We start from the raw sequence: 23,661 nt of genomic DNA on the forward strand, positions 1-23,661 counted from the left end.
TGGCAGATTTAGGGCATTTTTATACTAAAGTAAATTTGGATTAAGGTAGGGCAGCTCGCTAAAAAGGCAGCAGTTCTTGCAGAAGAATTCCACGTGAGGACTAAAAAGCAAACTGTTCTACCTCTCTCAGGAGGATGTTGTTGAAGAGAAATAAGTCTTACTCAGCCAAAAGTGTATTCACATGTAATGCTATTCAGGAAGAGTAATGTCTCTCCACAGTAACTGTGTGCAGAGACAAACCCTAAGGCACAGGCATGCTGGTCATGATTCATCTTACCCAATTTTAAGTATTTACTTTACCCATCCAAGACAGAAACCTGGTTACCTGGGACTGCCTCTGCAGCCTGTAGAGCGAGGGAGCCCTTAGAGTGCAGGATTCAGAGATTAGCTGGAGTAGTTCAGCTTCTGAAGGTGACACCAGCTGATGCCAGAGAGACTGAGATCCAGTCTCTATAGCTGTGCCTGAATTTTAGCCCTTTAAACATTTTTGTCTCTCTGAATTCCTCTTATAAAGGTACATCTCTTACATCCATTAATGTCCCTTACAGCAGGGCATACATATATGCATACATTTTGCTTTAACATATGTTCGAGGAAGATTAATGTAATTCCCTAAACAGTGTCCCACATCCCCTTCTTTTAATATATGTACCCAAAATTGCATGAACTATGTTATAGTTCTAACATTTAACAGTTGTTCTCCTCCATGGCCCATCCAACTCATAGCAGATTTGGGATTTTTGAGCAGAGATTTGTTTTATCCAGGGGCAAGCATAATCCTATATAATGGGTGGCAGGTTTGCTGCACAGGATGTGTTGTTTTGTCCTGTTATGGATACCATGAAAGCTTTCAATACAGCCTTGCTGTAAGCAGTTTTTCCCACCAGAACTTGCACATTTCTTTACAGGATGTTTTGGAAGGCAATCTCTTGGGTAAACTGTCCCAAATCTCAGACGACCAGGGCTTCCTTGCCAGCCAGGATGACAATTCCATCTGTCCTCATTGTGTCAGTAGCTGCCAAAGGTTATGATGGATAGAGCAGGGTTGTGATTGCTGTTTCTGTGAAATTCACCGCTCTTCCCAAGGCACTGGATGTCAAAGGGAGCTGTTTCTTCTTCCTCTGGCATTTGATATGAAGAATAATTGACAAATTAAGCCTTACTATTGAAACTGGCAGTTTTTTTCTTTTGCCAATTATTACTTCAGTAGTACTGTTCTACTTTTTCCCTTCCTCATATTTTATTTGTTTTGCTGTATAAAATTCAAGAATATAAACTTTTCGAGAAGATAATGAATTGAGGACAGATAAATGACTATCATTGTCTAGGAAATAAAACAGGTCATTATAAACTAATCAAGGTTTGTGGCTTTAGCTGCCTGCTTATCGCAGTGGGACTACTGGTTCACACTTAATTCTACATTAATTTTTGCATCCCATTAGGATGAAAGTTATGGTTAATTTAAACTCTTTGGTGAAGGAGGCTACTGCAATGGCAGATCATAAAAGCCTTTTAAAAAAAAATTCCTGAAATGCTAATTGCCTCATAAAATGAATTCTAATCTCCCAATCTAATACAGTGGGTGTGAGCAATTACTTTCTCTCACCAAACTGTTAATGCAAAATTAGTGATTATACTAATTAAAACTAATGAACTCGTACTCACATGCTGATAAACCTCTCAACCACTCGACAAGTTCCAGCCTTCTATCACTTTTATTTAACTCCCCTTTTGGAAGATGAATCTTAAATTAACCTCTTGACTAACATTCAAAATTAGGTTTTGAAATTTGAAGCTTTATAGACTATGTATAATTCTTCTCCAAAGATTACCAGAGTGAAAGAAGCCATTTCCACTGAGGATGAAATTGAATTTAGAAATGCATTCTCCTAATTTGAGAAACATGGAGAACAATGGTAGCTCATCCATCTAAATTGCATCCAAGGTAAGAAAATACAAATATCTGCAAAAATCTTTTTATGACAAGCATGTCTCTATGGCTCAGGAACTGGAAAAATAAATTACAATGAGCAACTTATACAGTATGTCTTCTTTCCTAAACTCAGGAATTTTTGTGTGTGGGTGCATAATTATGAATTCCTTTTCACAACTCACATTTCTGAAATATTTCCACAAACCACTTCAACAAAGGATTTCTGGTCTAACTTTGTTCATTTCAGGTTTATTGAAATTTTGGAAACTCAGTACAAACCACACAATCTATTTTTATTCTTTGACTTGGTAAGAACCACTTTCAAAATCTGGCTTCTGAACTGTTTCACATTTCTGTTTCAAAATTTTAAATTTGTAATATTTAGAAAGAAATGTTTAATAATTCCTTGCCACTTTTTTTTTAAAGTCTCAGAGAAAAATATTATTTTACATTTACTTTTGAGGTGTGAGTGTAACTATCAGGGTGTTTGTGCTCTTGCTGGTCATTCATATGGCTGTGGATTGAAATGCTAAAACTGTAATGCAAAACAGGCAAAAAATGGTCACCTTGAGTGTATTTAAATGCTTGAATAAATATTTATGAACAGTTTTTCCGTGTTTAATCTGCTCCAGTATTTACTTTCTACCATTTATTGCCCAATTACCTAATAAAATTAGATTTATTATATTGTTGTGTCAGTCCAGTATTATTCTCAATTATCTTTTAGCCTGTTGGCCAATTTCATTCAAATTGAAATGGACTGGATGGATGGGATGGAATTCTCAAATGCTTTAATTTTCAACCATTTCTGAGAGAAGAGGCACCAGGGTAGAGCAGCATGACCCTTTCACGTCCCCAGGGAGGAACAGCTGGCCACGTGGGCAGTATTACATTGACAGACAGGAGAGAACCTGAACAATGGCAGTTTGATCCCAAATGGATTATAGACACCAGAGAACTCACAGGAGACAGTGTCTTTATGAACAGGAGAAAAGGCTTCAGCCAGAGTGCTCCTCATTAGATGCAACATAATCCCACCACGAGGCACCAAACCGCAGGAAACCAGGCTCTGCTGCTCACAGAAAAATTTCTTTTTAATGATGCAGCTTATTACAGAGCAGTTCTTTTCAAGACCAAGTAACCTGGCAAAGACCAATTTATAAGCACAGAGTGCTTTTCTTATGGAAAAAAAATCCCCCATCCAAACCATGACTAGATTTGGACTACGACACAGGGTTTCTGCTAAAAATGCAACAAATTGCTTTAGATGTGACACATTTGCTCTACCTTTGATATTCGAGGGGTAAGTCCCTAACTCTGAAGACTGTCAGCTCCTTTTACAGCCCATGAAGAGTCCTGGAGTGCAGTTCACTTGATTCCAAGTGGTGCTGAAAGAACATCCTGCTGGATACCCTCTCTACATGCAGCCCGGACCAAACCCATCCTCAGCACAGACCCACAGAGGTTTAACTGGTTTCTAGGCAAGAAACAGAAGGACAACCCAATTTTATTCAGGAAAGATGTGTACCACAATGGGCTTCTCCTGGTGTGCTGCAGACAACGCAGCCCATGGAGAGAGAAATGGGTGCCTGCTCACATGAGGGTGTAAATCTGTGGCTCTCTGCCATCATTACAGCTCCAATGACTTGACAGAAAATTCAGGGGAAGGATGAAGGGCAGATGCAAGAGTTGAAGACCTCCAAGAGGTAAAGAATATACAAACACATCTCTGAGTCTGCAGGTGCAAAGCTGAGGCACCCACCCAGGAAAAAGGGCTTTGCTATTGCTCCTCATGCTCTGAGGGACTTTTTGTTTTTGAACTAGTGAAGTCTTTAGATCAGCTGTGGTGGAAATAGTGGAAACAGAGGCAGCAACCCACTCTGCACCTCTGCTGGCTGAGCTCATGGCCCTGGTTGGTGCAGACACTAGATACACCCCCATCCCTCAAGCCTTGCTTCTCTGCTGCACATTGGCACAACTTCAGCAGGGAGAGCAAGTGCAGCTAAGTGTCTTGCCGTTGAAGTTCTGACTTAAAAATGGTTAATTGGCTCAAGATAAATCCCACAGGGTGAGGGAGAGTTGAAAGCAGTGCTCCTATCCCATGGGAGAGGGCCTGGACACTGCTGACCTAGAGTATAAGGAGGGCGAGTAGCACCACCATTGTAGAAGAATAAACACTGCTCAGGTGTTCAGAGTGAAGGCTAAGTGTCACCTTTCAGCACTTTCCAATGTTCCTCAGTGTTATACTGGAAACCTGGATGCCTCATTTGTACTTTTACTTGCTGTAATGCACATCATGTGCAAAAATCAGCCTTTCCCATCCCTGTGAACAGCGCCAATGCGTGCCGAGAACATCCCAAGGAGGGAGGACAGGGACTGATTCACTGCCCAGTCAAGAAGTGTTTCTGACAGGAAAGCAGGTGCTGCAAATAATCATCTTTTTCCAGACACTTCACACCCATGCAACTGCATTTTCTCCAGTGGTCACACACACTTTGCAAACGCTCACCAACTCACCCACTCGCGGGGCTCTTTGCTTGGGGCAGTCAGTGGTGTGGTCTGAAGGCCACCACGGTGGGGCTTCTGAGCAGGGCACACAGAAAACTGCAAAGATGAAAGCAAAGCCACCACACACGCCACCCAGCCCAAACCAGAAGACAGGGCTCCCTCCCTACCCCATCCAAGCTCAGCACACCCTGAGACATTGCAAACTAATCCTCCTCCCAAGAGGAAACTACTCCTTCCATGTACCCAAACCCTTTCCTCTTCATCCACAGCTTTCCTGGCTGGATTACAGGAGAGTTGGTAGGAGCTGGACATGTTCATGGCAGCTGCACCCTTTGGGGAGAGCCAGGGATTGAGAGGGGCTGTGCTCACAGTCCCTGTGACAGTCCCACCCAGCTGCCTGTGACAAGGAGCAGCAGGAGATGCAGTCACCCTGTAGGTGTGTGAGCCACTGGAAATGAGCAGTGAAAACTCAGCAGATTTTTGACACTGACCTAAAGATTTCTGCAGACGAGGAGGGACCTGGGCCTGCAGCTGTGAGACTGCTTTGAGAGAGCAGCTTCCAGGGTTTTCAGCAACTTTTAGCAACCATGGCAATTTTTAGGGCTTCTGCTGAAACAAATCGGCATTTTCTTTGCCAGCGAAATGTGCCATTTATTCCGTTTTCTTACTGTCTTCCTCCTATTTCTTGGCTTCTCAGGGACTGACTGCTTCTTCTCATCTGTATGGAAACTGCCTCCAGTAATTTTCTAATCCTCAATTTCTTTCTGCCTCACAAAAGCTTTGCCACCCACTAACATCCACCTCCACATTACTTACACCCACCTTACAGGGACAGAAGCTCAAAAGAACTATAAAGGTGACATGAAGAAAGTAGTGAGTCTTTTAATCCTGGTCTTCCTTTAATTTATCTTCTGCTCTTTTTTAATATGCTGATGCGATTTTTTAAGACTTTCAGATGAAAGAAAAAAGAAGAAAAAAACCCCCAACCCCCTCAACCTATTTTGTCAAAAGCTGTACTTTCATATCTGAAATTAAGAAATCCAAGCCAGGGCTCATGTTGGGGATTTATTTAAAATTTTAATTACACAAAATCCTGTTCATTATGAATGCATCAGTTGAATTTCTTAAGTATTGAATATTAGTTGCAGCTTTGGCAGTGGAAGGATTTGTTTTCCCTACTATCAAATGGCAGTGAAAGGACAACTCCAAGCTCATTTTACTAATCTCACTTTGCAACATAATCAGGCATGACTTGGTGACACAGCACACGGGATGTGTTAATGGCTGTCCTCATGCTAATTGCACACCTCTGACTATGCAGAGAAAATGCAGCTTTAGTACATGTTCACGCTGTACCACACACTTCTCTCCATCAGACAACCCCAAATTCGAGACGAATCAAGATATATACAGAGGTATTTTGAAAAAAACCCCAAACATTGGTTTTGTGGAAGATCTAGCAAATCTATGATTCATTATTTTAAATGTATCCCAAGTGAAAAGAAAGATGTTATTCTCAAATTAAGTCCCCTTGCTTTCTTTTTAAAAATCTTTTTTTTCAGCGCTGTCATGCATGCTTGAAGTGCAAGCAAAAAACTTCAAAAAACTCAATCTTCTTCAATACATTGAAAACAATGTAACTATAATGAAATATAGAGAGGATCCACACTAAAACCTTTCAGTCCATCGATGCTTTCTGAGAGAGACCGGTGTGGACAGTGGTAGGATGGAGCAGGGTCATGCTCTCCAGCTCTCCTACTTCAAACCTAAGTTGGATGAACCCTTCCAAGCCCAGATGGGCACCAAAACTTCCTGTGCTTCAAACTGAAGGGAGATGCACCACCCTGCTGACCCTCAGCCAAAGCTGCAGCAGGGTCATGGACACCCAGGAAAACTCTCCCAATGTAGCTGCAGTGTTTGATGGATCTCACCTGAGATCACTTTCCGTGCTCTCTTTGAGAAATAAAATCGACTGATTAAATGCAAGCAAAACCGTGTGTGTGGGCAGTTCCTGTGGAACATCTGGCAGTTATTTGCTACTCAAAATAAAAAGCTAGGCTGGAGGTTGGGACATGCCCTTGGGACCTGATTTGCAGCTTGCATTCTCTCTGCTATGTTTTAGGGCTGGGCACAGTGCAGTGACAGCAAACCGCAGCAAAGTGTATCTGATGCTGCATTGCAACTGCTGATGCACTGGGGTGTGCAGGCGCTTGCCATCTTCTCTATGGCCTAGAAGATTTTATGCCTTGATTTAAGCAAGGGTGATGCCTCCTAATGCCATCCCCTTTGGCCACACAAGGCAAGTATCAGAAGCCAAGGCACACCCTATCAGCTCTTTCTCCACAAGGGCAGGGTGCAACCATTGTTTATCGGCAGCTTGCTCATGAGACACTGCTGATCCTGGCTCTGGGTGAGGGGGTGAGCAGCCTGCATATGCACAATAGAGATAATCAAAAATGCAGAGTTATCTGAAGATTTGCTTCATCCTTTATCCACTTTGTATTTGGGATAAAGCCTGTTCACAAAATGCAAAGCCTTTATAGGCTTTAATTAAAAGCGTAGTGGTATAAAGCGCTTCCAAGCTGCATCTGCACTGACTGATAGGGAAGGGAGAGTTCACAAGAGCCCTATGTCTGACCTGTTGATTTTGTGGCTTACATTCACACTGAAGAAGAAATTAATATGGAAAAGAATTTTAAAAAAAAAGAAAGAAAGAAAGAAAGAAAGAAAGAAAGAAAGAAAGAAAGAAAGAAAGAAAGAAAGAAAGAAAGAAAGAAAGAAAGAAAGAAAGAAAGAAAGAAAGAAAGAAAGAAAGAAAGAAAGAAGGAATGATTGCCCACTGTGCTCATAAACTGAGCAGTTCAGACTGCCTCTAAATTACTCATCATCTGATATTCATTTACAAGTTACTACAGTAACAGCGTGTCTCCAAGAGAAGCAGATTTGCTGGTGTCATCTGAGATAATTAGACCAAATCCACCCTGAGACAATTGAATTTCTCCCCTTCCATCAGACAATCTCCAGCTATCACAATTATATGACATGTAAATCCATTAACTGCTCTTTCAGAGATGCACCCCAGGAGTGCCAAAGGATGGCACAAACATTAGTGGTCTGCTGGAAGGAGAGAAGGGATGAGGTGGTGGCTGTTGAACCAGCCACAGCCTCTCTTGGTGGGACCAGTGTCTCCAATCCCATCTGTGCACCCCTCCTGGCCAAGGATTTTCTCTGTGGTCAATGTCACATTGCTCTGACAACTGTCACAGGGCAATGTGCAGCTTAGCCTGAGCCAGACTGGTCCCAGTGGAGTGCAGACAGTGGGCTGGGGCCAGGTAGGTGTAGTGAGGAGGGAAGACAGAGCTCTCAGTGCTGCCAAGCCTGTCTCCCTGTCCTGTCTCCCAGGCTCTGCCTGTGCCTACACCTCTGTAGCAGCCACTGAGCAATGTATGAGCCATAAAGCACTCCACATTTTTGGTTAAGACTTTCTCCTGAGAGCTGTTTCTGAGGAAATGAAAGAGTGTCTTAATGTCTGTCTCCTTCTTGCTGAGGCATTGCTGGTGCCAGCAAGCAGTGGGCACCCCAAACCCACCCACAATGGCCTGGGGTGTGTGGGGTCATGCTCAGGTTATAGAAGAGGGGAAAATAAGTTGTTTCTAGCTCAGAGTATCTCTCTGTTCCACGGTACATCTCTGCCCATTCTCCACAAGTGGCTTTCAGCTTGCCCTTGCTCTGGGTACCTTGCAATGTAAGTGTGGCACTGAAAGAAAAGTCTCCCTGTCACAAGGCAACTCAAAATTCATCCTTATTCCACTGTCAGATGAAAGTGTGTCTTGAGTTTGTGTAGTCAGGCTTAAGGAAGGGGAAAAAACCTCACAAAACAACCCAGAAAATCCATGTGAGCTGTTAGCTTTGGGCATGAAAAGCAAATGGCAAGTCTGGGTAAATTAATTTAGTTGGTGTAATGTATGCAAATGCTTCATTGACATATTCTTTGCAGTAAGGAAAGGGGCATTTCTCTGGGAACATTTGTCTTGTGTCTCAAATATTCTTTTAATTTTGTGTAAATCATAGCCTGTTCCTTCTTCATCCTCCCCCTCAAATTCTCAAAGAATAGTTCTTCTAGAAGTTTTCTTCATGTGGGGAGGATGCAGGCAGAAAGAAAGAAAGAACAGAAAGGGAGGTTCAGCTTAGCCTGAGAAGACAATGTTCCGTTCCTATTAATAGACTGAAAATTTAAAGGGTTTTATTAAAAAAAAAACCTAACCAAAAAAAAAAAAAAAAAAAAAAAGGAAAAGCAAAATCATCAGCAATCTTCTAAGTTAACATTCCTGCTTACAGAATGCTACTGTCTATCCTATCCAGGAGAGGCTGAGTCAGTCTGTCTCCCTGCTGTGCCTCCTGCAGCTCTGCTGTTTTGGGGGAGAATGCCCTGGCATGCCCTAGCCTGCTGGCACCTGCCCTTCTGACCTCATGTGCCGACAGCAAGAGGGAGTGTAGCACCACCGAGCCACAGAAGGTTTGGGGTAGAAGGGACCTTTGAAGATCATCTAGTCCTAATGCCCTGCCATGGACAGTGACATCTATCACTAGACCAGGTTTCCCAAAGTCCCATCCAAACTGGCTGTCAATAATTCCAGGGATGGGGCATCCACAGCTTCTCTGGGCAACCTGTTCCCCTGTCTCACTATCCTCACAGTAAAGATTTTATTCATTATGTCTAATCTCAACTTGCCCTCCTTCAGTTTAAAACTGGTACTTCTTGTCCTGTTACTACAGGCCCTGGTAAAAAATGTCTCTCCATCTTTTTTATCAGTCCCCTTTATAAATTGAAAAGCTGCAATCTGATGTTCTTGGAGCATTGTCTTGTCCAACCCCATCTCTTTCAGCCTGTCTTCATAGGAAAATTGTTCCAGCCTCTGATCACCCTCACGGCCCTTCTTTGGATCTGCTCTAAGAGGTTCACATCCTTCTTGTGCTAGGAACCCCTGGAGCTGGATGCAGTATTCCAGGTAGAATCTCACAAGAGTGGAGGAGACAGGCAGAATCCCCCCTTCTGACCTGCTGGTCACATTTATGTTTATACAGACCAGGATATGGTTGGCTTTCTGGGCTGCAAGTGCATATTGCAGAGTCATATCTGATTTTATATGGACAGGCACTCCCAAGTCCTTTTCCACAGGACTGCTCCAAACCCATCCATCACTCAGCCTGGATTGATATCTGGCATTGACCTGACCCAGGTGCAGGGCCTTGCCCTTGAACTTCATGAGATTCACAGGGCCCTGCTCCTCAAGCCTGTCAAGGTCCCTTTGGATAACATCCCTTCCCTCCAATGAATCAGCTTCAGCACTCAGCTTGATGTCACCTGCAAACTTGCTGAGGGTGCCCTGATCCCACTGCCTATGTCCCTGAAGAAGATATTAAAGAGTACTGGTGCCTGAATGGATTGGTGGGACACACCAGTCGTTGTTTGTTTCCACTTAGATGTTGAGCCATTGGCTGTTACTCTTTGGATGCTGGCATCCTGTCAATTCCTCATCCATCCAACTCATACCTCTCTCCAGCTTAGAGGTAAGGCTATTGTAGGGGACTGTATCAAAACCCTTAGAGAAGTAGATGGTGATTGTAGCTCTTCCCCTGTCTGCTGATGCAGCCACTCCATTGAAGGAAGCTGCCAAAATAGTCAGGCATGATTTGTCTTTGGTGAAGCCATGTAGGCAGTCTCTAATCATATCCCTGTCTTCCACATGTTTTGACATCTTCCAGGAGGATCTGCTCCATGATTTTACCAGGCATGGAGGTGAGGCTGACTGCTTGGGTATCACCAGGGAATGATGAGGTTGTTCATGGGGAAAACAGGCCCAATCAGACATGAGAGAACCATTACCCAGCAGAGCTGCAGTCCCTAGAGTCTAGTTATTCTTAAAGTAAGAAATTCATTAGCATAGACTATGCAGCTCTGGCTGCAGCACCACAGGCTCTTTCTATCAGTTCTGGTCTGTCTGGTTCTCCATTCTAAAATTTCCTATTTCAGTGGAGATAGGAAATTTCCTATGGGAAATAGGTGCAAGTGGAGCACCAGGAAATGGAGGCAGAGGACCACATTTCTTATTCAAAGCCATTCTCACTCTTTAATGCCCGCTGTCACACCCTCACTTGTCTTGTGGCAAGGTTTTGTGTTTTAACTTCTGCCAGGTCCTCCCCATGCTGGCAGCTTAATACAGGTTCTTATAAACTTGTCTGGCTGTACAATATTCTATAACTTGCACATCATAAAAGTGAATAATTTTACAATTATTCAGATAAACTTATGGGTTTTGAGGATTTGACAGTGGGGTAGATTTCTAAAATTTATTTTCAGCGTTCTATAGAGAGCTTTTTAGAGAGCTTTCTGTGTGACACATAATTGAACAAGACAACAGACCACTCATCACATCGAAGGTGTTTCTGCCTTTCTTTCCCAGGACAGACTTCTCTCCTTTTTCCCAAAGGACTGCACAGAGGAAGCAGGGATTCTCAGGGATGGGATGGAGGGAACACCTGCTCCCCACCTCTTACAGTGCAAACAACAGCCTCCCTGCCCACTGAGATGTCTGCTGCCATCCCTGCAGCCTGTTGGGCTGTGACCCTGCAGGGAACAGCGTGGCTTTGCTGCAAGGAACTGCATCAGTTGGGGTGAGCAGTGTATCCCCTGTGGGTTCAGACAGAGCTGGGAGTGCTCTGGGCAGCCCTCTGGGATCAGGCTTAACAAGCAGGAACGGCTGTGTGGTGTTTTGTGCAGTCTGTCTTGCCAAAAACATGAATAATGTGTGAAGTGACTGCTAGAGGGACACCCACACTCCCGGGAGGAGCCACTCAAGTGTTTCTACAACTTCACCAGCAGCTTCTTGCTCATTGAAAGCTGTTAGACACCTTCATGCCCCTGTCAACAGAGCTTCCATCTGTTTTTAAACCCCTTCATTTCCCTCTTTTGCACCCTATAAGTATGCAGTGATGGCTTACCCTTTAAATTCCAACTCCACAGTGAGTCCATGCTAATTCAGAATAACATCTTTTAGACCCACAGGGGTTGCAAATACTTCAAGGATAAAGATAACAATATTCAGCTGAGAAAACACCTGTGACAAATTGCTAAATTTTGAGTGGGATTTGTCTCATCTAAATGTATATGTCTAAAAGATCAACATGTTCAAATCTGACCTGCACATCTGAAGTTCTCTTAATAACAGAGATAAGATGTACCTTCACAGAGAAATTCATCATCCCTATCTTGAACATGTCTATCTTCCTGAAAGATGAAATTACCATGAGCACCTGGAGGAGATGTTCACTTCTCTTCCTAAGCTAGAAGTGGAGCTGGGGTCACTGGCCCAGAAGTGGGCACCAGGCTTGCAAAGTTTCACCACGTTCAGTGTATCAGCAGTCACTCAGACTCTGAGTAGCAAGGGTGTCAGGACACAGCCACTGTGACTGTTTAATGGGTGATTATGAGCTGCCTATTTGCCTAATGCAGAAAATCCCTTGAGCTGACACATTTTCTTCCCAGCTAAGGACTGGTCATCCTAATTTTCAGGCAGCTAGATTTAACAGTGAAATAAAGCTAATTTACAGCTCTTGCCATTAGGAGGACAAATTTTCGTCTCTGTCCTTCGGGTGAGAGGCACTATAACAAATGAATTATTACTGACCCATGATACCTATTAGAGATTGCAGTTGGGTCATCTCATTTGTTGTTTTAACACAAGAAATTAAGAGCCTAGCAGGGCTATGGCAAAAACTGAATTGATGATGAGATGAACACTGCCTTTACCAGAGGCTCTTTCTAGAATTATATGCAGGAAAAGCTCAGTGACATCAGGACCTTGAGCTGTGGGCCCAAATTTTTTGAGGCTGGTAGGACTTTCCACTGGCAGAGGCTACCTCCCATTGCTACCTGGAAGTGCAATCCAGCTGCCACATGCTGGAATTCATAGAGACAAAGGAGCAGTTAGCCATGTACTTACTTGGCTCTTTTCCCTCTGTTATTGCCTGCAGCTAAACTGCCCACCAAAGAGGTTTTGAGTCCAAAGGAGGTAAGTGCATAGGACAGTTTTCTCCCAACAGCAGCCACCATGACAGATTTCTGTGTTCTTAGTGTGATGCTGATGGAAAAGCAGTCTCTGCTGTCAAGTAACAAAGCCAGTCTCCTTCAAAAGCATCCTCAGTGCAGGGAAACCAATAGCTTCCAAGTTTTAGGGGAAATATTGAAGAATGTAATGGATAACCTAACTTTGAGCTGTGTGAGGGCAAAATTAGACTCTAGAATTCTGCAGAGTCTCAAACTCAAGACACACATGCTTAGCTTCTTCTCAGCCCTTCCTGCCCCCAGACAGACTGTGGGGCCATCACACCCTATGGCTCAGCACACAACACCCATCCTGGTCTGAGCCTGTGCTCCAGCTGCACCCTGGGTCAGCCTTCCCTGATCCAGCAACATTGCTCTCCTCCTTGCAACCTACTCTCCAGCCTTTCCCAATCGCATGACACAGTGCCCTGGCCTTGTCTCATGTACTGAAGGAAAGAAAATTCTAATTGCCTGCCACTTCATCAACTAATAGTTAGTCTTTAGTTGACTTGTTCTTTTTTGTTCCGGTCCTAAGATGGAAACCTGTCCCGCTGTCTTTCACTCCTGGAGGTCTGTCCACGCTCTGTCACAGGGTAGATCTGCAGACACAAAGTACCATCTCTACTTTGCTTTCCACATGAGCTTTCTCCCCATTTATTTCTGCAGCCTGTTTTACATGAAGATCTGCTTTAGCTTTTGGGCTTGCTCCAGCACCATTCGCTAAAATGATATTAAGTATTGATTGGTAACAGATATATTACAGGGCAATGCTAGTGAGGACACATTAAGTAAATGGAGGAGTGGGCCCATGCTGCTTTCCTCCTTTTACCAGAATGGCAATCAGCAGCAGCAGCAGAGTTGTACAGGGTCTGCAGCAGCTGTGCCTTGAACCAGCCAGAGATCATCCACGTTAACAGACTGTGGAGAAGACTTGGTGCTGTGTTAAATGCCGTGGGCCTGGTAGTGCCTTTGGGTACAGAGCACTTAGATGGTCTTGGGAAATTAGAATGGTTTAATGATAAAACACTTGTAATTCAAGGCTCCCCTGTAGTCTCATGATCTGCCGTACTGATCCATGTATCAATTTCAGTTATTACTGCTCAATATTTAATTTCTTTTGTACTTAAAAGGTGCCAAGACCAGGTGACAGTGATGGCTGGCTACTATTTTTCAAGTCGTGTAACTCAGGCAGTGAGGTAGAAAGGACAGTACAAGAGAGACCAGAAAAGGCAAGGCATAGTCACAACTCCAAGTGGTGGACATTAAGGTCACTCTGGTAGAAGATGAGAGGAGAGTGAATGTTTCAGGATGAGAAACCAAGGTTAAAAAGAGTGTTAGGAAGAATTCTTTACATTAAAATAGGGAGCAAGGTAATCTACAACTCTTTCTTAAGGGTGAAAATGAAAATCGGTGACAGTGGTGTTAACCTAAGCTGACCTGCAAATGCCCTTTTGCTGGAGTTCCTTGCTACAGACCCTACACAGGTGACTATAGTTAAAGGAATGAAGGTGGAAAATTTAGAAAAGACTGCACAAAATAGCATCAGGATTGAGGTAAATCATCTGTAGCCATAGAGTGGCAGAGCTACAGCTAAAATGACTTCCCAGTTTGGTCTGGCATTGCCCTGATTCTCTTCTCACTTGGCTATTTCTCTCCATTGCCTGTAAGGGGAGTTAAGGGTGACTAAGCTGTGCTCAGACGCAGTTATTAGGTTTTCAGTTCTTACACTAAGGTGAGATGAATCCCACTTTGCTCCTACCTTTGAGCTCCCTGGTAACCTTCAAAACCTTTGAGTCTTTCTCCTCCTGATCCATCTATCTGGCCCCACACTAGCTCATCCCTAATTTATCAGCAGAGGCTACCTTTATACAGGTGAATAAAACAAATCAGGGGTCATTTCCTGGCCCTGAGATGAAGTGGAACATCTTTTGTCCATGTGGTTTAATTTACAGCTCACACTGAGTGGCCTCTGCTTTGTGTCTGGTGGAAACAGTTCCTGGTCTCTCCAAGGCAATAAAGGAGAATGCTTGCTGGTATGTGCCAAATCTGGGGAGAATGCTGCCCATCGCACTGCATGGATAATTGCAAGTTGGTTTTGTGGCCTTGGCCAGCTGTGGTTTGGTAAATAGAGCCTCATCTGAATTTCCCACACCCAGAGGTGGCTCAGCATGTGTAAGCAAGAGGTAAAAATTCACATCAGGGGACTTTGTGTCCTGATTCCCAAGCCCTTGAAGGTTAATGGCTGCACAGAGACTGACAGCCTTCAGGGACTCCTTTTGACACCTTTCCTAAGCACTTGGTCATTTGAAAGTGAAAATAATAAGCACTTTCCTGTGAAAGGCTTTTTCTTTTGGCATCTTATGTCAAGATGCAGCTACATGTCAGGTACGTGTTTGTTTTCATAAGGCACTGTGTAAAGAGCCTCTCTTCTTCAAGTGCACATTTTGTCAGCAGCTTTTGGACTGATTTCAAATCCTCAGCCATACTGCAGCCCTTCTATGTCTAGGAGAGGGCATTCAGGTTTTACCTTCCCTGTCAGCTGCAGAGTCACACCATTTTGCAAACTGCCCTTGAAATCAATGTGGTTGCTGTATTAGAAATACTTAGCACATAAATTGTAGGACATGAGGCAGTGTGTGTAACAAGGCATGATAACCATGCACCAAACCTGCTGTACAAGCTCATTTCAAAATCTAGCACACACTCCTTGCTCTTCCACTTGCTTGATTCAGAGCTTTAAGGAAGGGCGTGCTTGTAGGCATGCATTGCTAACCACATCCCAACTCCAGTCAGTCAGAATTGGGGCTGAGCTTTCCCACATGTTGTATTTTTTAATGCTGATATTCCCACACTGCAGGCCTGATGTAAAAAGGAGCTTTCCTACCTAATTTTTTCACTTTCACGTGAGTCCGAGGATATTTCTGGATGGGCAATGGTTAAAGAACGATAAAACAGGCATGGAAGTGTCACACCCCCACTTCAGCAGGTGCATCTTCAGGACTTGATTGTGTGCACAATTACAAAGGGACATCTTACCCTAGGGCAGTGAGCCAGTGAGGGACAGAATGGGAACTAACTGTGCAAGTTTACATGTGCACAGGCATTTGATGGAAAGGATGCATGCAGAAGGTGTTTTGGTTTCCAAACCTACCAAGGCTACATCTATGCATGTAACTGTTAAAGGTTTATCTTCTGTTTCACAAACCTGAGCCTATAAAAAGACAAACTCATTTACCAGAGAAAGACTTTTCTACGTAAAAAACCTAAAGTCTCCTTAAATGTGCCAAATTGATTTCTTTATCTTCAGGCACGAATATCAATTAAGCAGAGGTTATGTCCTAGCTTAAAAGCAGAGTGAGATTTATGTGAACAATCAGTTTCAGCTACAGGGAATTAACTTTAAATGTATACTGTAGTCATAGGAGCGCATTATTTCCTTTCATGTCATTTGTTCCCTGATATTGGCACTCGGGAGCAAGGGTATCTCAAGTAAACTTGGCTTCTCATTATATATCTGAATCCCATCCACACAGCTCCAGACACCTGGTGAGGGTCACATTCAGCTGGACAGGCTCAGCTGTGGGCAGGTGACATCAGTGGAGGCACCTCGAGGTTCTGGAGACGTCGCTGGTAGCGGAGCTGCGGCTCCAGGGAGGAGAGCAGGTGCTGAGTGGCCAGAATGAGTCTCGTTTGCACTGGAGTGCTGCATTTCTCACTGGGCTGCTTTACTGTTGTGCCACCCTCATTATTTCTGCTATTGGTTTTTCTCCAGATTTGAGCAGAACAGGTTCCTTGAAAAAGCACTGTGCAGAAAGGGTGAACTGCTGTAAACTCAAATTCTTAGCAAAACAAGGCCAGGACAGCTCCACTGCAGCCATTCCACAGAGCTGTGCTTCTAGGAGCAGGAAGACATAGGGACAGCAGAGGCTTTGACAGTTTGTGTGCTGACGTGAAGGAAGATAAATTTAGGATTGAGCCCTAGTTTCTGTGGATTGTGTTTTACAGGAGAGAGAATAACCAGGCTGTGGTTCACTGTTTCCATAAGAGACATAGGTATTGAATAATTTTTTCCTATTCCAAGATGCTTGTGGTTTTGCCTGCATGATGACCTTGCTTCCAAAGAAAGAGTGGAAGGTGATCCCTGCTTCAATCTGTTCCACCACTAGGGCACTCCTGTGGGAAGCAGCAGATTGCAGCTCCCTCCCTTTTGGGAGAGGCTTCTTACTTGTTGAATTGCTCTGTAAACAATGGATGAAACATAGACTGAAACTGCTCCTAGGGAGTTGTGTCTTCTCCTGCCCTCTAGACTGTCAGTCTGTGCTGTGTACACCCCCAAATTAAATACAGGACCTAGCCCATTGGGGAGCGTGGGATTATCTGGTTTTGCACCAAGGGAAATCAGTGGGAGATGCAGAAAAAAGAAGTGGGAGATGCAGAGCTGAGCAAGATGGTCTGAGGACATCAGCCCAGGGCAAAGAAGCACAGTGGGCACATTTACACATTTTCAGCAGCAGCTTTGGTGTACAGGGATTCTTAATGACTCCAAGTGATCAGGTGAGTCATTTGGAGTCAGAGACCAAACAGCATCTAATTGTATTTTAGGAGCTGGATCCTGCCCTGAGTCCCCAGCAGGTCATGTTCATGAACAGGTAAAGGAAATAGCACAATTTTCCCCCACACTGGCTAAGCCAGCATCCCTCACAGGAACTTATCCACCCCCTATTTACTGGGGGACCACTGAAACCCTGGGATATCTCAGTGTATTGATTACAGAGAATTACTCTGCTCTGTAGGGACAGGTAGACAGTTAGCAACTACAGGACTCAAAAAAAAAAAACCACCAGCTTGGGAATAATAAATAGATAAAATAACAGATAAAATCCGAGATGGCAACAAAGAGATTTGGAGACTGGAAACTCAGCAGCACTGAGAACATGTCACAAGTGCAAACCTTCCTGGCCTGGCGGCTGACAACTTGCCCAGCAAGGACTCTTCAGATGTCTGATGGGGGCACTGAGCATTCTAGTGCTCAGTCTGGCAACACATTAAATCCCAGAGATCCCTTGTCTGTTTCAACCAATAAATAACTGTGTTATACTTCAAAGTTGTGGATATCCTGCTTACAGAACCTCTGTGCATAGCAAAAGGTGCCTGAACAAAGTGACCTAGAAAAGGAGGGTTACTCTCCCCAGTATCCTCTCCCCAGTGCACAAAGCCAGGATGGCCAATAGAAGGAAATCCACTTTCTTTGTTCCTGTTCTCCCTCTGAATTGTTGTCATCTCTCCAGCTAATGAGCATGAAACACTTCCACTGTTATTTGTTGGTGTTGAAGATGACCACAAAGGCATATGAGTTAAAAACACAGCCAAAGATGTATTTCCCCTGTACACAAGTGGAAAGTGATGCATGTAGTGTATCATGGTGTGGACTCTTTTTAAGGGCAGCAATTCAGATTTTAGTAAGAGCCACAGCAAAAGACTTTTTGAAGATATGAACTGTTCTGGAAAGTGGAAAGTAACAGTCTACCGGATTAGTGTCAATGATGTCAAAAAGAGAAATATGGTTAAAAATTTTTGTTCTGTGTCTCAGAGTTTTGAGATCACTGAAAGGGTTCAAAGGCAACAAGTTTGATCCACCTTACCTAACATCTGAGCTTCACAGACATCTGCTCATTACCTAGTCAATACAGGATCTCCCAACAGTCAGAGTGAATAGCATGAACTCACCTTGTGATCTGCTTTTGCATCTGCTCTAGGATGCCTATTTCCACCCACTGGGTAAAATGGGGCTCTCCGTTTAGTCAGGCATTCCTTTATGTTTGGCACCAGAAAAGAACAGTGTGCAAGAAGGGAGGAGTCACTGAGGGTGTGTAGTGAAATCAGATAGGGACTACTGGGTCCAACTTGGATGGAATTGACTTTCACAGAGGCCCTTATGGTGTTGGACTTTGTGAACACAAATCAAAGTGTTGGCCAAACACAAACCTTTTATTTATTGCTGAGAAGTTCTTGCACCACATCAAGGTTTGTGCTTATTATTCTGGTTCCCCCCCACAAGTTTGTTGGGGTTGGTTGAGATCTTTGGAAGGGACACAGCCAGGACAGATGGCCTCAACTGATCAAATGTGTATTCTGGAATGTCATATTAATCAATAAATTGGGCAGAGGGTATTCTTTTCAAAGTAGTCTTTGCTTGGAGACTGGTTGGACACTGGTCTGCTGGTGGGAGGTGGCAAGTTACTGTATTTGCATCACATGTTCTTTGTTTTCTCTCTTTTTTCTCTTATTAGATTATCTTTATCTTAAGATCTGAGTTTTTCTCACTTTGCTTCTTTCCCCCATCCTGCTGGTGAGGAGCGAGCAAGCAGATTGCAGGTACTTAGTTGCTGGACAAGGTTAATTTACAACAAAGGGCAAGAAAAGCCAGAGGTAGAAACAGAGTAACACCATCTTTTGAAATTAGTTTGTTTGTGACATCTGATGGGGAACTACAGAGGAGGGAAGTGGTAATTCACACCCCAGGGCCAGATGAGAGTGCCCATATGAAAGCTTAGTGGTGTTTCTCTCCACCCAGGCCTGCTGTAGGTGAATGCAGCAGGAGAGAAGTGATCAGCCCTGTAACCTTTCCATATACATCCCTGGTGTGAGGCTGTCCCAAAACAGAGCAGATGAGGCCTGACCACAGGCACTTTCAGCCTTGCTTACATCATGTATATCTCCTCTGATGGCTTCATCTTACAGCTCTGCCCTCACCCCTCCTGCTCCCTCCCCACTCTGTGTCTCTGAAACTCTCATGACCCCATAGCCCTTAATGACCCTCCAGCCTGCAACTTGCTGCCTGTGGCATTCCCTGTACTTTCAGCCAAATCTTGGACCATTGGCCAACCCTGCACCAACATATCTTTAGAACTTTCTTCCTTTTTTGGTTGCTATTATTATTTCACACGGGCTCATCAGGGCGTGGGAGCACCCTGGTGTTCTCTGAACTTAGGCTAAACTTCCTTATGACTCTTTTAGCTTCTTGTCTGGTTCCATGTGACACGAAATGTTTAGGAGCTCTGGCAACCAAGCCTGTTGTGCCAACACTTCTGCAGCTTGCTCTCAGTTCCCTGGGTTTCTTGTGGTCCTCCACTGAGGTGAAGCTGAGATAAATCAGATGTGATGGCTGCAGCGTCAGTCACCAGGTTTGGGAGCCTCTTTTTGTATAAAGTGCACTTGTGGAAATGTGGCAGCCCGTTGCTCCCAGATAAATGCAGATAAATAAGGAAAGACTAAAGTGGGTTGCCCTCCCCTGCCCGAGGGTGTGATGAAGGACGCGGCATTAACAAGTCTGCTCGCCGCCACGATAACATTTCTGAGCACGGAGCCAGCACTGGCACCCTCAATGTCTCCTTTCCCTACCTCCTCGGAGACAAATTGACCCTGCCTAAGTAAGAAAGGACTTTCCTAATCACATTAGGATCAGTTTAGATGGCAGAGAGGGCAACAAAATTAGAGCTTTTAAACCATTATCTCTTCTTAATGAACATCTGCGTTGATACAAGCCCGCGGAGAGTTAAGGAAAGCTGAGCTATGTCTGATCTCATTACAGCTTTAAAAAACAAAATATGTGATGGAGAGCTGGTTCATGGCTGTAAGAAAACCATCAGTCTTTTTATAAGTGGCAAGAAAGGGCTCTGCTCAAGCCCAAAGTGGCTATATTCTGATTCCTGATTTAAAAATAAGATGATCTTTGATGCTGCAAGTCTTTTTCTAGGTCCCATATGCAAACTAATATAATACCCAGTCAAGAAATGTGTCTATAATTTCATATTATATGTGTCATGTCATAGTGTTTTAATCCTGTTGTCTGCCTCTTGCTTGATGCAATAATTGCTGTAATATTTTACATAATCAGAATTAATATGTTGTATGGAGATGCCAGGGAGCGTGTCTGATCTGCTTGCTACAACAGCAATAACCGAAGTGATATTGTTATTGTACTCAGAGGGAAACACGAACTCTGCAGAAAGACTGGACTGGATGAAGCAGAGAACAGGACTGGATTTTGGCTAATGCCACATAGACACCTGTGTGGTGGGTCATGCAGTGGTCAGGAGTTATACTGTCCAACATGTTTTTCTTAAAAACAGAAGATGGGAACTGTTCACATGTTTCTTAGAGTCACAGGATTGTTTAAATTGGAAAAGACTTTTAAGATTGAGTCCAACTGTTAGCCCAGCAGTGCCAAGACCACTGCGAAAGCACATCCCTAAACACCACATCTACATCTCTTCTAAATACCTACAGAGATGGTGACCCAACCACTTCCCTGGACAGCCTGTTCTGATGTTTGGCTACCTTTTTAGGGCAGAAATTCTTCCTGCTATCCAATCTAAATCTACCCTTACACAACCTGAAGCCCTTTCTTCTTGTTCTGTTTCTTGTTACCTGAGAGAAGAGACCGACTCCCAACCTGGCTACACCCTTAACATAAATTAGAATTAAATAGGACTTCCTGTTGACTTATCAAAGTAAAATTTACTGTTAAAAACCACTGTCCTTTTATGCACATATGTACATATGAAAATAAAACTCCTGATCATCCACACAGCCCAACAATCAGCTCACACCCTGGCTCTTTTTGCACCACCCTAGCTACATCTGTCCAAAGTGAAATTGCTGTGGCAAGAGCTAACCCTAACCAGCTGAAGAAGTAATTTGTATCTAACTTCAGGAAACAGGTTACTTCCCACTCCTCTTTTATTTATACATAACCCACCAGTCTTAGATGTTGATACTGTGCAAATATCACTTCTGCAACACGTTTATGTTGACGTGTGTAAGGGCATATGTGCTGCACACACACACACACATACACACACACATCTTCTTTCCTTCTAATTGGCAGAAACCTAAGTCTAATTTTGAAATGTCACACCTCACATATAATCCCCCAAAAGAGTTTGCAATGCAGATCCCTTCAGCAATCTGGTTCACAGCATATCCCTAAAGCCAGTAATACTGGCTAGGCAACAGCCTGAGATGGGAGAGCAAAATCTTTTTAAGCCAGCCTCACCACTGAAGTCTTTTATGAAACTACTCTCTCCATCTACAGACATTTAATTGCTACCTAGCTTTTGGCCTCATTAAATTCCAGATAATTAATCCCCAAGTACTAGATATTCACTCTGCCCCCAGACACTTCGACAGGTTTTCTTAGCAGTGGCCCTGAAATGATTATTTCCTGCTCTCAGTGCTGAACATGCTGTCTCAAGCAGTTTGATGCATGCCCATTAACAGCACACCACTTGGCTACAGTAAGAGCAAGAAAAAGACAGGAGAAAAGTACAAGCCTTGCAGTATCATCAACATTTCTGTGAATTCGGGTGATGAGAAAAATGCAGATTTGTCTACTTCCAGGACAATTACCCTGTTGCTCTCCAGTGAGCTCAGTTTGCAGAATGGCCAAAGTGCCAGGCTGAGCTCCAGAGCTGGTGCCATGCACCTCTCATGCCTTGGGATTGTTGCCTGCCCATCCACAGGGGAGAGAACAAAACCCAGTCCCTACATTTTGGCATCGAAACCATCTCCCACTCGGACTGCTCATTCTCCAGTTCTGATTCAAAAGCGGATAAAACCTCTAGGAAACGGGCACAACGTTCTCCCAGTTCTTCAAAAGGAACATTCAACTTTGCTGCAATTTAATCCAAAGTAAATTCTACTGCAGACTTAATTCCATCAAAACTTCTCTCGTCCTCTTAAATAATCAGCAGAAGGCATTTGCTGTAGGTCTCCCCTGCATGACCAGCGGCAGCAGAGGCACAGCAGGAAGGCAGCATCCCACAGGCACTGCCCAAGCACTGCCCTTGAGGACAAACACAGGCATCTTGCATGAAATTTGCACTTTTGCCCTCAGGCACTCAGCAATGTCTTCTTTTTTTTCTATTTTGTATAACAAGTTTAGTACAATCTTGAGATGATGCAGCACAGACTTGAAAATAACTTCCTAATTTATTTCCTAGATTGTGCTAGCAAAACAGCTCTGACAAGAGCTGGGACGTTCTCACAAAGCCCATGGACTTTGGGGTGAGATAAAGAATAGTGTTTGTCCTTCAAAGGACACCTTTTCCTCACTATACATGCTATCAGCTTACATTTACTTTTCTTCTTTTTTTAGCACTGTATTGCTGTTTGTTGTATGAACAGGTGCCTCAACTGATTATCTCCAAAACCAGAATAATTAATGGCTTTCCGTAACTTCAACGTCAAATGTATTTTGATCAGCTTCAAAAAAAACCCCTTCTTTCAGCTAATGGGAGGTGTGAACCTCTAAGTGCTGAGCCCGTGAGACTTTCTGTGACTTCAGAGGAGATTTCATCTCTCATTCCACAAAACTACTGAGAACATCTTAATGAAAAGAGACTGGAGTTTTCTCTTTTCTGTGTCACAGATCTTGCTTTAACCTCAGAAAGGCCTTGGTTTTTCCAGCTCTAAAATGCAGGTGACAATATTTATAAGCCGACTGGGAGTTTCTACTTGAGGGACATTTTATGGAAGCCTAGCTATTTGCCAAAGACAAGCACGGTATTTTCCAGATCAATGAGCCACAGACTCTATACTGCAGGTAAAAAAAAAAAAAGGTACAAGAATATCTAGTACCAGTCCCCTGAAACAGGAGCTTCAAAACTTAATTAGCACAGAAGTAGAATTAAGGCATTTTAATTCTGCCAGGCTGGTAAGGTCAGGGTGAAGGGAGCAGTAAGCCCACAGCTGATCCCCACCATACAGGGTGGCCAGGCCTGCTTCAGGAGCCTGCAGGAGCAGATGCTCTGCTGGGAGAGTGCTCCCTGCCCTTTCCTGGGTGGGGAAGCCAGCTGGACAGGTCAGGAGGTGACTGGGGAATAGTAAAGGAGCAATCCAGCAAAATGGGTCAGGGTCAGAAAGCTGCAGCTACCTGGGAAAGCAGTGGGGAGAGCTGGGACTGCTGTGGGCTAGGTGGTGTGTGCAGACATCACTGGCTTTTGCAGAGTGCTGAAGCATCAGTCAGGAGCTTTGCAAGCTGGGGTGACTTTCACAAAGCCTCAGAGGGCAGGAAGCGCTGATCCAGCAGTCAAGATGAGCTGTATCTGCACCT

The 23,661-nt window shown here is 43.9% G+C and overlaps 1 protein-coding gene across 1 annotated transcript in view; it reads right to left on the reverse strand.

The window, feature by feature from the left end:
- Positions 1 to 23,661, reverse strand: part of SIAH3 (siah E3 ubiquitin protein ligase family member 3) — a gene marked incomplete at both ends in the record, with an annotated part of 41,206 nt that overhangs the window by 1,198 nt on the left and 16,347 nt on the right. The gene's annotated exons all lie outside the window — the stretch shown is intronic.

The sequence above is a fragment of the Fringilla coelebs genome, assembly GCF_963513975.1.
Source record: "Fringilla coelebs genome assembly, chromosome: 2".
NCBI lineage: Eukaryota > Metazoa > Chordata > Aves > Passeriformes > Fringillidae > Fringilla > Fringilla coelebs.